The sequence below is a fragment of the Stegostoma tigrinum genome, chromosome 1 (genome assembly GCF_030684315.1).
Source record: "Stegostoma tigrinum isolate sSteTig4 chromosome 1, sSteTig4.hap1, whole genome shotgun sequence".
Lineage (NCBI taxonomy): Eukaryota > Metazoa > Chordata > Chondrichthyes > Orectolobiformes > Stegostomatidae > Stegostoma > Stegostoma tigrinum.
The window spans coordinates 676,698-689,599 of record NC_081354.1 but is presented as its reverse complement, the minus strand read 5'-3'; the positions used below and the strand labels follow the sequence as shown (position 1 = coordinate 689,599).

The 12,902-nt window shown below is 42.2% G+C and overlaps 1 protein-coding gene across 8 annotated transcripts in view; it reads right to left on the bottom strand.

Annotated features, from left to right (window-relative positions):
- LOC125455495 (polycomb group RING finger protein 3) overlaps positions 1-12,902 on the bottom strand; it is a 132,138-nt gene that overhangs the window by 60,307 nt on the left and 58,929 nt on the right. The window lies entirely within an intron of this gene.

Sequence of the window (12,902 nt, the reverse complement as noted above, 5' to 3'; positions counted from 1 at the left end):
GGAGTTTAATGCAGACAAGTGTGAGGTGATGCACTTTGGTAGGAGTAACCAGAAGGCAAAGTACAGAGGTAATGGTAAGATTCTTGGTAGTGTGGATGAGCAGAGAGATCTCGGTGTCCATGTACACAGATCCTTGAAAGTTGCCACCCAGGTTGACAGGGCTGTTAAAAAGGCATACAGTGTTTTAGCTTTTATGAATAGAGGGATTGAGTTCCGGAACCAAGAGGTTATGGTGAAGCTGTACAAAACTCTGGTGTGGCCGCACTTGGAGTATTGTGTACAGTTCTGGTCACCGCATTATAAGAAGGATGTGGAAGCTTTGGAAAGGGTGCAGAGGAAATTTACTTGGATGTTGCCTCGTATGGAGGGAAGGTCTTACAAGGAAAGGCTGAGGGACTTGAGGCAGTTTTCGTTAGAGGGAAGAAGGTTGAGAGGTGACTTAATTGAGACATATAAAATAATCAGAGGGTTAGATAGGGTGGATAGGGAGAGCCTTTTTCCTAGGATGGTGACGGCGAGCACGAGGGGGTATAGCTTTATATTGAGCGGTGAAAGATATTGGACAGATGTCAGAGGCAGTTTGTTGACTCAGAGTAGCAAGGAAATGGAACGCTTTGCCTGCAACGGTAGTAGATTCGCCAACATTAAGTACATTTAAGTCGTCATTGGACAAGCACATGGACGTACATGGAATAGTGTAGGTTAGATGGGCTTCAGATTGGTGTGACAGGTCAGCACAATATCGAGGGCCGAAGGGCCTGTACTGTGCTGTAATGTTCCATGTTCCATGTTCTAATGAAGAAAGTGGCTTCCTATTCTCATCATTACATTACACACCTTCATTAGCCACCCCTCTGAACCTTTGCACCTCCAAGTAAAACAACGCTAGCCCATATAATGTTTGAGCAAAACACAGGCTCTCCAGCCCAGGTAGCAACCTGGTAAATCTCCACTGACCCTTCCTGAATGCAATCATATCCTTTCTAAAATACAATGGCCAGAACTGTACACAGTATGCTAATTATGGTCTGTCAGAACCACTGTTGTGAGTGATTCACCTCCAAAGATTGTCACCTTTCTCCAAGACACAAGAAAGGAGTACAATGGGATATTCCCCACTTTGCTGGATGATAGGAACTCCAGTAATCAAGAAGTTTAATACAATCAAGATCCAAGTAGCTGACTTCATTGGCACCCCATCTACTACTTCAAATATTAATTCCCTCCACTGCCAACACACAATGGCAGCAGTGTGTACCATCTACCAGATATAGAGAAGTAACTCAGCAAAGCTCCTTCAACAGCACCTTCAAAACTCATAACCACTACCATTTTTGGGCACAAGAGGAGCAGACAGTTCCCTTCCAAGTCACTCATAATTCTGACTTTGAACAGTATCATCATTTCTTTGCTGTTACCACGTCAAAATCCTGGAACTCACTTCTATAAAACAGAGTTATCAAGAGCAAATGGACTGCAGAAGTTCAAGAAATTGGCTCAGCACCACCTTCTCGAACACAATTAAAATGGGCAAGAAATGCTGGCTGGCACGATTTTGCATCATGCCAGGTACATAGGCTGAGTGTTCTGAATAGCTGACGGAACCAAATAGCAAGTCCCTTGAGTAAAACAGAAATTTCTGCAGAAGCTCAGCAGGTCTCGCAACATCTGGGACAGAAAGCACAGCTAACGTTTTGAGACCAGAGGCTCTTCATCAGAATTTATGAGTTGTTCATAATAGGCATTGTGCAGAGAGTACTCAATTAACTTGTGCTTGCCAAGGTAATACCTACTGTTAGAAGTGATTCTGTAATTGGTCAGCACTTGCTGAACAACCCCCAGTGCACTAACGACTACACTGATAACCAATTTAAGACAGTCAAGTCAGACTGTGGTCCATACTATGTCTTGCTGAAAGTGGCAAACACAGGGATCAATATAATCAATGATTCGGGACAAAAACTCTCAACATGCTCAGGATAATTCCCAATGCACTGGAAGAAATATTTAACATCCATAAAGCATGTATTTTTCAGGGACGGAATGCCAAACTTTCTCAGTTTGAGGTACGTACGATGCAGGATTTCAAACAATACATGACAGAAAGCAACAGTACACAACGTGTACATGGACATGGTACCCCATAATGCCAGAGGGAGAACTGAACTTCCTGAGTGACAAGACAAGTCTGTTTTATAAGTTTCACTCCTCATTGAAAATAAATTTTATTCAGAGGTATGCTTTATACAAAGTAGAAAGTTAGCATGGAGGTGTAGCAAGCAATTAATACAACAAACTGCAGGTTGCCCTTTTCTGCATGCATTTTTGGAGTTCACATTTAAATGAGGTTATACTTTCAATGAAGGCAGTACAGCAAAAGTTCAATGGATCAGTCCATGGGATAAAAGGTTCACCCTTTAAGTTCAGACTGAAAAACTGGACCTTTAGTCTGTGGAGTTTAAAATAATGAAAATAATCCCATTACAGTTGGATTTTGCAAAATACAGGATTTTGAAGTGGATTGATAAGTAAACATGGATAGTTTGTTGATCTGGCTGAAAAATCTAGAACATGATGGTACAGTCTCAGGATAGGGGATTAACAATCAAAGGTTGAGATGAGGAGAAATTGGTTCATTTGAAGGTTTGAGAATTTTTGGAATTCTCCATCCCAAGCGGTTACAGGTGCTCCGTTACAGAATATATTCAAGGGTGAGATGTACACGTTTTTGGTTTCTACAAAGGAAGCAAGGATATGGGCAGCAGATGTATGGAACGGAGTGAAGGCAGCAAATCCATCATGACAGCACTGAATCCCATAGCATACTCGATGACTGAATGGTCTACTTCTGCTGATTAATAGTGGGACTGATGTATGAGGAGCGATTGACTAGGTTAGGAATGTTTTCACTGGAGTTCAGACAAACTGGAGAGGTGGGGGGGGTGGGGGGGGGGGGTCGGCGGGGGGAGGTGGTGGCAAGGGTATCTCAAAGACTTTAAAAATTCTAACAGGACTCGATGGTGTCGCTGCAGGGAGGATGCTCCTGATGGTGGGTGCGTCCAGAAGCAGTCACAGTCATAGTGTGAGGATTCAGGGTAGACCATTTAGGATGGAGATAAGGAGACATTTCTTCATTCAAAGAGTGGTGAGCCTGTGGAATGCATTACCACTGGAAGTAGTTGACGCCAAAACAGCGAATGTATTCAAGAGACAGCTAGATATAGTACTTGGTGCAAATGAGATCCAAGGTTATGGGCAGAAAGCAGGATTAGGCTATTGAGTTCAACGATCAGCCATGATTGAAGTGAATGATGCAGCAGGCTTGAAAGGCTGAATGGTGTCTTCTTTTCTTTGATGTTTCCATGTCTTATGGAGGTCATAAGCTCCTCATCATAAATTTAAAATCATCCAATTAGTTATGTTTGTCACTTCCTTCACTTCCCTGAGAACACAGGGCCAAACATTCTTCCAAGTTACCCTTACCCTCGCCCTGAATTTGCATCATTTTCTAGTTTCACTTCCACGTAAAGTCATTTGCTCTACAACTTATCTTGCCCACATCATCTATCTTCTGCTCCCTTGACAGGATTGCCATGAAATTGCCACCCAATTTGCCTTCTTGGCTCACGGGCTAGTCATGTTACTTAGTACCTGAGGAAAAGGTACTCATTCAAACCTGTCACTATAACACTGCTCCTCAAAAAAAAATCAGATGCTTCATCCGACATTCCTTGCAAAACCACTCCCTCATCCCCAACCTCGTTTTTTTCTCAAGTCTTTTTTCTTCTCAAGTCTTTGAGCACCCTGAGACCTCTTAAAATCACATCAATCCTTCATGAAAAGTCCATGTTTGAATCTCTCCAATTAAGTTGCAACCTGCCATAGGATCATTTTAGGACCATATCTGCTGAAGTCACAGGTGGTGTCCCATGTGACCAAAATCAGTGAACTTTCCCTCAACTCCCTTCTCAACCTGATCGCAGCCTTTGACACAGGTGATCGCACCATTCTCTTCTAATGTCAAGCAGCTGGATGGGACTGCACCAACCTGGTTCAATTATTACCAAAATTATTTATAATCACAAAATCACCCCAAAATGATTATTTCTGTTGCTACATTAAGGACGAACTCTTGTCACTTTACCACTTACATTCATCTTCAAGTGCTGTCATCCATAGGAAATCTCTTAACAGATTTCGGATTTCATCCTCCTCACTCCTCAATTCTCAACTGCCTCTAAACTACTTGTCCAATGTCTATCATTGGGAGGAGTTGGCATCAGAACTGTATCGTCACTCGACTACTAAACTGGAGGTCCAGGCTAATGTCCTAGAGACATGGGCTCAAAACCTAACACCTGGTGGAATTTAGTTTCAATCCTTAAATCAGAAGCTCCTTAAACAATCATAGCACCAAGGCTGAACATGAGCATTTCTGGTCAGAAAGATCACAAGTGCAATGCCTGTTTTGTGCTGCAGCAAATTGGGTACCAGTTGAAGCATAATAAAAGCTTTCAGTGTGGTTGAGAAGGAAGGCTAATAGGGACAGACAGCTAGACTACTGTGATGCTTGTTAGGGTGCCTATTGATGGCAGCAGACTGTTGTCCTCTTAGACAACAATATTTAGGCTCACTTGGAAATCAGCGATGAGATTGAACAGAGTCAGCATGGATCTATGAAAGGAAAATCATCTTTTGACAAATCAATGGAATTTTTTTGAGCACGACTAGTAGAGTTGATGAGGGAGAACCAGTAGATGTGGTTTTCTTGATTTTCAATAAGGTCCCACAAGAAGAGATTAGTGTGCCATATTAAAATGCATGGGATTGGGGTAATTAGATAGAGAACTAATTGGCAGATAGGAAATAAAGAGTAAGAATAAATAGGTCATTTCTGAGTGGCAGCCAGTGACTGGTTTACACTGTTTACAACTCTCAGTGCTCGAACCCCTATTTACAATATACATTTGCAATTTAGGTAAAGGAACTATATGCTATATGCTCGAAGACTGCAGACATCACAAGGTTGGGTGGGAAGCTGAGCTGTGAGACGGAGGCAGAAATGTTTCAATGTGATTTGGTCAAGTTGAGTGAACAGGGAAATGCATCGCAAAAATATTATAACGTGAATAAATGGATAAGTTTACTGCAAAAACAGTAAGGCAGATTATTCTTTCAACGGCAATAGATTGGGAACCGGGAGGTGCAACAAATCATAGAATCCCTACAGGGTTAAAACAGGCCCTTCGGCCCAACAAGCCCACACCAACCCTCAGAGCAGCCCACCCAGACACATTCCCTTTTAACCCATCTAATCAACACATCCCTGAATACTACAGCCAAGTTAGCATGGTCAATGCACCTAGCCTGCACCTCTTTGGACTGTGGGAGGAAACCAGAGTCCCCATAGGAAAACAGAGCACCCAAAGGAAACCCTCGCAAACGCAGGGAGAACATGCAAGCTCTGCACAGCCAGTCGCCCAAGGGTGGAATCGAACCTGGGTCCCTGGTGCTGTGAGGTAGCAGTGCTAACCACTGAGCCACGATGCCACCCCTAACAAGTTCTGACTCTCTCTGTATGCCAGTTGCTTCAAGTCGCGCACAGGTGCAGCACATGAGGAAGACAAAAGGTATGTTGGCCTTCATAGTGAGAGGATAGGAGTACAAGAGCAGGGACATCTTGCAATATTAACCATCTGACATACTTACATATTTTACATTGTCTTGCACTGATCCAACTTGCACATAAATCAACTAGGAATGGAACCTGTTCATAACCCTGGGACTGCTTGTATTCCTTTCTCACAGTTTCTCTACCATTTGTTTGAACAAGGCACTCAATCTTTAGGCCTGATCTGCTATTCAGCAAGAACATGGCTGATCTGATTATTGCACATGCACATTTACCCCTGATAAACTATCAAACCTCTCAGTTTCAGGGAAGGGGAAGTCATGGTATAGTGGTAATGGCACCAGAAAAGTAACCCAAAGTCCCAAGACTAATACCGTGGGGACAGGGTTACAAACCCCATTACAGCTGATGGCGAAATTTGAATTCAATAGCATCTGGAATTACAAACAAGTCTAATGTCAATTGTCATAAGAACCTGCAGGCCAAGCAGCATCTTAGAAGCATTATCTCTGTCATAAGAACCTATCTGATTTACAAATGCTCTTTAGGGAAGGAAGTCTATCATCCTCACCTGGTCTGACCTGGCCTACATATGACTCCAAACATTCTGCAATGTCATTGAAATTAACTGCCTTCTGAATGGCCTGGCAAGCCATTCAGTTGCATCAAACTGCTACAAAGTCTAAAGAAACAAATTAAACCAGAAAGATCATCTAGCATCAACTAATAACTAAAAATGCCAATGGCAAACAAAATGCTGGTGATCCTTCATGAGCCTCCTTACCAACATCTGGGGGCTAAAGCCAAAAAAACTGGGACAGCCGTCCCACAGATTAGTCAAGCAACAGCCTAATATGTGGCCAGAGTGCCACCATTATCCTCCTTTAGAATGTTCTGTCCCACCAGCTACACAGACATATTATAGTGTCAACACAGCGATATACAGTCAGTAAATGTTCTTGAAACCCTCAACATTGACTCTGGACCATGCAAAATCTTATAGTATCAGACTAAATACGGACAAGGAAGCTTTATCTTAAGCAATTTGGCAATAAATGGATCAGATCGAATATAGAGAAGCCAGAACACACACATAATCAGGTTCAGGAATAGCTTCTTTCTGGCCATTTTCAAACTGTCGAGTGGACACCAGCCTCAAATAGTATAACCTGCAATGATCAAAGTCTTTGATCTGTACATCCTTTGCTTGCCGTGATCTGCCTGTACCACTTGTAAACAAAGCTTTTCACTGGATAGCAGTACACATGACAATAAAATCAATCATAGTGAATCCTGCCAAACCCACTTGCAAATGGCAAAGAATTTAAAAGCTCACTGGAGAAGGTGACTTCAAAAATATCTCCATCATCCTCAATGAATGGGAAGCTCAACACGTTGATGCATGTGCAACAATCTTCAGCTAGTTCAGTCTGCTTCAGCAGTCCCTGGCATCACAGCTGCCTCTTTTCAGCCAATTCAATATACTTCATGCGACATAAAGAAACTGCTGGTGACGCTGGGCATTGCAAAGACTATGGGCCTTATGATATTGCAGCAGTGGGACTGATGACTTGGGCTCCAGAACAAGCTGAGCTCCTAGCCAAGCTGTTTCAGTACACATACAACACTGGCAACTACCTGACAATGTGGAAAATTTCGTCCTTGCTGTGTCCACAAGAAGCAGGACAAATCCAACCTGGCCAGTTACCTTCCCATCACTTTGCTCTTGATCATCAGTAAAGTGACGGAAGGGGTCATCCACAGTGTTATCAAACAGCACTTGCCTAATAACAACCTGCTCACTGATACTCAGTTTGGGTTTTACACAGCCATTTAGCTCAGGACCTCATTACAACCTTGCTTCAAACATGCACACGAGTTGAATTTTAGAGCTGGTGAAAGTGACTATGCTCAGCAACACAGTGGCATTTCACTGAGTTTGACATCAAGAAGCCTGAAAGAAAACTAGAGTCCATGAGAAAAACTCCATACTTCTTTGAGTCATACACAGCACAAAAGAAGATGGTTGCGGTTCTTAAGGGTCAGTCATCTCAGCTCTAGGACATCTCGGCATGTATTTCAAAAGTAGTGCCCTCGGCTCAGCCATCAATGATGTTTCACCCACCATAAGGTCAGAAATGGAGCTGTTTCCCAATGATTGCACAACATTCAGCACCATTCACGATTCCTCAGAAACTGGAGCTGTACATTTATGTGCATATGAGATAATAGAGCTAGTGTAGGCATGATGGAGTGAATGGCCTCCTTCTGCACCGTAATAATTCTGTTACTCACCAAAGACCCTGAGGAAGTAACTTCCAAACCCGTAACCACTTCCAACTCGAAGGACAAGGGCAGCAGATACATGGGAACACCACCCCCTGCAAGTTCCCCTCCAAGCCACTCATCATCCTGACTTCGAAATATATTGCTATTCCTTCAGCGCCACTGGGTCAAAATCCTGGAATTCCCTCCTCAGGGGCATTGTGGGTTTATAGCACACAGGGTGCAGCAATTGGAGTGGGAATAATGCTGGCCCAGCCTGCAATTTCAACATCCCATGAATGATTCAGAAAAACAATGTCCACATACAGCAAGACCTGGACAGGTTTGGCCTGATTAGCAGCAATTAACATCGGCATCACACAAGTGCGAGGCAATGACATCTGTAACAAGAGATAATCTAACCATGGCTCCTCGATATAAAAACAGAAAGTCAGCAAGTCTGGCAGCATTTGCAGTGGGAGAAAGAGTTAACGCTTTGAGTCTGATCGGAGATTTCTTCACAACACATCACTCTCTGGTGTTCAATCACATTAATACCCTGTGGTTACAACTGATCAGTACGTGAATTGTACTGGCCATAGGTAGTTTGGCTACAAGAGCAGATTGAAAGCTGGGAATTTGGGGACAACTCCACTCCAGTCTCCCTAGTGTCTACCCGTCAAAAAACACAATTCAGGAGTGTGATGGAGTATTCTCCACTTCATTTGGATGGGTACAGCTTCAACAACACTCAACCACAACACCATACAAAAGGAAGCACCCCACTTGACTGGCACCCCACCCACCACAATCACCTATATGCACTCCATTCACCACCAGTGCAGAATAATGCACTGCACAAACTCTCAAAGACTCCTTCAATAGCACCTTTCAAACTCACAATGTCTGCAATCTAGAAGGACAAGGGCATGGGAACACTTCAATCTGCAAGTTCCTCAGTAACTATACCACTATTCTTTTGCTGTCACTCGGTCAAAATCCTGAAACTCCCTCAGCAACAGCACTGTTTCTGTACTCCTGTCAAATAGACTTTTCTAGTTCACTGCAGCAGCTCAGCACCATTTTCTCAAGGAAAATTACAGATGCTCAATAAATGCAGAATGAATGAAAGAAATACAATATCCTCTCTAATGTATTCATTTCAATGCCTTCTTTCTCTGCCTTGTTGACAGGTAGTTTTGTGTTCCTTTAGGCATTCTCCCCACCTTGCTGCTGTAAAGTTTCTGCCACTTTGTTATTTACTCTTTTGGCTCAGATATGGAATCTTAGAATAATAGAATCCCTATAGTGTGGAAGCTGGCCATTTGATCCATCAAGTCCACACTGATCTTCCATACAGCATCCCACACAGACCCACCCACCTAACTTATTCCCATAACCCTGCATTTTCCCCTGGCTAATCTACCTAGTCTGCATATCCCTGGATGTTATGGACAATTTGGCATGGACAATCCATCCTGGTTGATCTCATCTCAGCCTAAAATCCACTCTCCTGCCTGCTCTCTATAATTCTTCAACACATTACGAATTAAAAATTTGAGTCTGTTGACCTTAAACTGACTCAGCATCCACCACACTCCTGGGTAGTGAATTCGCCAGATCCACAACCCTTTCAGAAAAGTGTCTTCTCCTCTTCTAATTTATAGCTGCTACCTCAAACTATAACTTCTCATTCCTGATGGCACTACATCAGGAAACATACTTTCTACAATTACTTTTTCAATCCTCTTTAGCATCTTCTAAACCTCAATTAGATCTCTCATCCTTCTAAACTCGACAGTATAGATCTAAACTGCTCAACATCTCTTCCTAAGACAAATCTCTCATCTCTGGAATCAATCTTATGCAGCTCCTCTGAACTAGCTTCAATGCAACTACATCCTTCTTTGACTAAGGAGATCAAAACTGTGTGCAACACTCCAGGAGCAGTCTCACTCATGTCTTATACAGTTGCAGAAACATTTCTCTATTTTTATACTGTTCCTTTAGCAACAGACATCAGAATTCTATTTGCGTTCCTTACTGTCTGCTGTACTTGTATACTGGCTTTCTGCGATTCCTGCGGAAGGACACCCATATCCCTCTGCATCGAAGCACTCTGAAGTTTCTCTCCGTGTAAAAGTTGCCTTTCTATTACTGCGACCTGACTGGATTACCTCACAGTTAGCCACATTAAATGTCATCTGCCAAATTTTGGTCCATTCACTAAACTGTCCAAATCCATTTATAAATTTTTTATTTTTTCATTACCACTTACTTTCCCACCTACTTCAGTGCCACCCATAAAGTTGGCTTGAGTACTTTTTATTTGCTGCATCCCAGTCACTAATATAGGTTGTAAATAATTGAAGTCTGAGACTGAGACCTGTAGCACCACGTCAGTGACATTTTGTCAACCAAGAAAACATCCATTCATCCTGATGTTTTGCTTTATCCCCTATCCAAACTAACAAGTTACCCTAATTCTTAGATGATTTCTCTTAAAATTCATTCAAGGGATGCGGGCATCACTGGCTAGGATCAGCAATTATCGCCCATCCTTAATTGCCCAGAGGGCAGTTCAGAGTCATCTAAATTGCTGTGGGTCTGGAATCATATGTAGGCCAGACCAGGTGAGGATGGCAGATTTTTCTCACTAATAGAATATTAGGGAACTTGCAACAGTCACCAGTGTTTGCACGGTAGTCAGTATTTGAACACAACTTTTTTATTTTAAATTGAAGTTCTTTGAAGATGTAACAAGCAGTATGGACAATGGAGATCCTGTAGATGTTGAATATCTGGATTTCATGAACACATTTGATACAGTGTTGCACAAAAGGTTAATCTACAAGATAATCTGGGGAGATGACAGCCAAGTGGCATTATCACTGGACTGTTAATCCAGAGGCCCAGATAATGTTATGAGGACCCAGGTTCAAATTCCGCCATGACAGGTGGTGGAATTTGACTTGAATTAAAATCTGGAATTATGAGCTAATAGTAACCATCAATCCCAAATTGATTGTTGGAAAAAAAACACATCCAGTTCACTAATGTCCTTTCAGGAAGGAAACTGCATCCTGACTCCAGACCCACAGCAATGTGGTTGACTCTTAACTGCCCCCATGGATAATAAATGCTGGCCCAACCAACAGCGTCCCAAATGAATAAGAAAATTACAGGAAACGCATCCTTATTAATCTATTCGTTATTTTGTATATTGTAGACAGAGTTATTTTCGCCAAGTGGTAGTGTCTCTATCTCTAGACAAGGTGACCCGAGTTCAAATCACACTTCCTCCACTGATGTGATATATCATCTCTGATCAAGCTGATCAGGAAAAATGTATATATTGCACTCAAACTGCCCAACACTCAAACTGCCTAATATTCTCATCTAAATAAATCTCAGACACCATTCCAATTCTCCTTTTATAAATTAGCTACAACACAGACCTCCAAATAAAGTCACCAGTAAAGCACCCTCATCTTTAGAAGCAAACTAAGACTGTAAGCCATTCAACTTGTAATTTTGACGGTAAGAAACAATGGCTTACATTTTCTTCATGAAACATCAAATGGAAACTAAGGTCCAGAGTTCAAACAGTTCTGTAATAGTTACACCATAAATGTCAACTGATGTTATTCTCTGCAACTGGGACCAAGTGTCTTCATTATAAAGTGCACAGGACTGTCTATACTGATGTAATAGTTCACCTACACAAGTCAACACTGAATTTTGCCTACAAAATCTAATTTTGGTCAATTTTCCATATATTTCACATTTAAACTGATCCTCCAACACTTGGCCAAATAATCCTAACTCTTTTCACTTCCTAATCATCAGTTGCCCCTGTCCCAAGCTGATTATCTCCATCACTCTATCCTTTCTCTCCCATGCCCTCGTTGTGAACAGGAGCTCAGGAAAGGAGGAGGCAAGAGGAAGGAAGCAATTGATAGATATTGCAGTTGAGTAAGAAAGCAGCAAGTGGCATGGGGGTACTGGAGCAAAGGTGGGGGTAAACTGGAAAAAGTCTTCAAGCACAACAGGCTGCTGCAAAGTGATGCCAATCAGAACATACTTGCTCTCCTTGCCCCAGGGCAAGACGGAATTAAAACCATAGTCTCAAAGTGCACTGCTCTACCCAAGAACGTGCATGAATTTCACATCCTCAAAAGATTACTCATTTATATGTTGATCTCCTACATTTTTGCATAAAACTTTGAACTCAAAATTTCAACTTGTTTTTAACCCAAGAATATACAGTATTGTTCCAAGGTCAAAGTCAATGCAGCTTTTCTGCACAAAACAAAGACAACTGAGCTTAGAAAAACAAACAGTACTACTTGCACAGAGTGGGATCATCATGACTGAAAATTAAAAGCTAACTTTCCCACGTGGTTTTCACCAGATCTATCAGATTAATGGAGAACAGCACCACCATCTAGTGGTTATGTTTAGAACTGATGTTACACTTTTTAATTTGTACACTGATGCCCCCAAATGTGCAGATCTGCATATTGCTGTATTCACTGATGCTGTCCAGGAACATTTTTATGACCTGATTATTCTGTGCTCATTATGCAACTGTACTTTGCTAACCGAGCTGAAGCATCCATGAATCAGTGCATAATCTTCAAAGAAAGACGATTGGGCACAAATCGGTTCAGAAGGGGAGAACACAATTCCATTTCTCAGCAGCTGCATTCATTCAAGTGAGGTTCTCAAGAGATTTTGTGACAGAGACACAAAGTGAGTGAGCAAAAAACATGAAGTCAGGCATGGGGGTTGGGAGGGAGAAAAAAGTAGTAGAAATGCACTTTGCAGGGTGGGGATGGAGAAACAGAAGGTGGCTGGGTACAAGACAGGGGGAGAGGAGAGCAAGAGGGAAGGTCAACAGATAGAGGGAGTGGTGAAAATGTGTTAAAGAGAGGGGAGATGGGAGGAGACCAAGGTAGTTTGAAGTTGTAGCCAGGTGATCAGTGAGAGAGTTGGCCTGTCA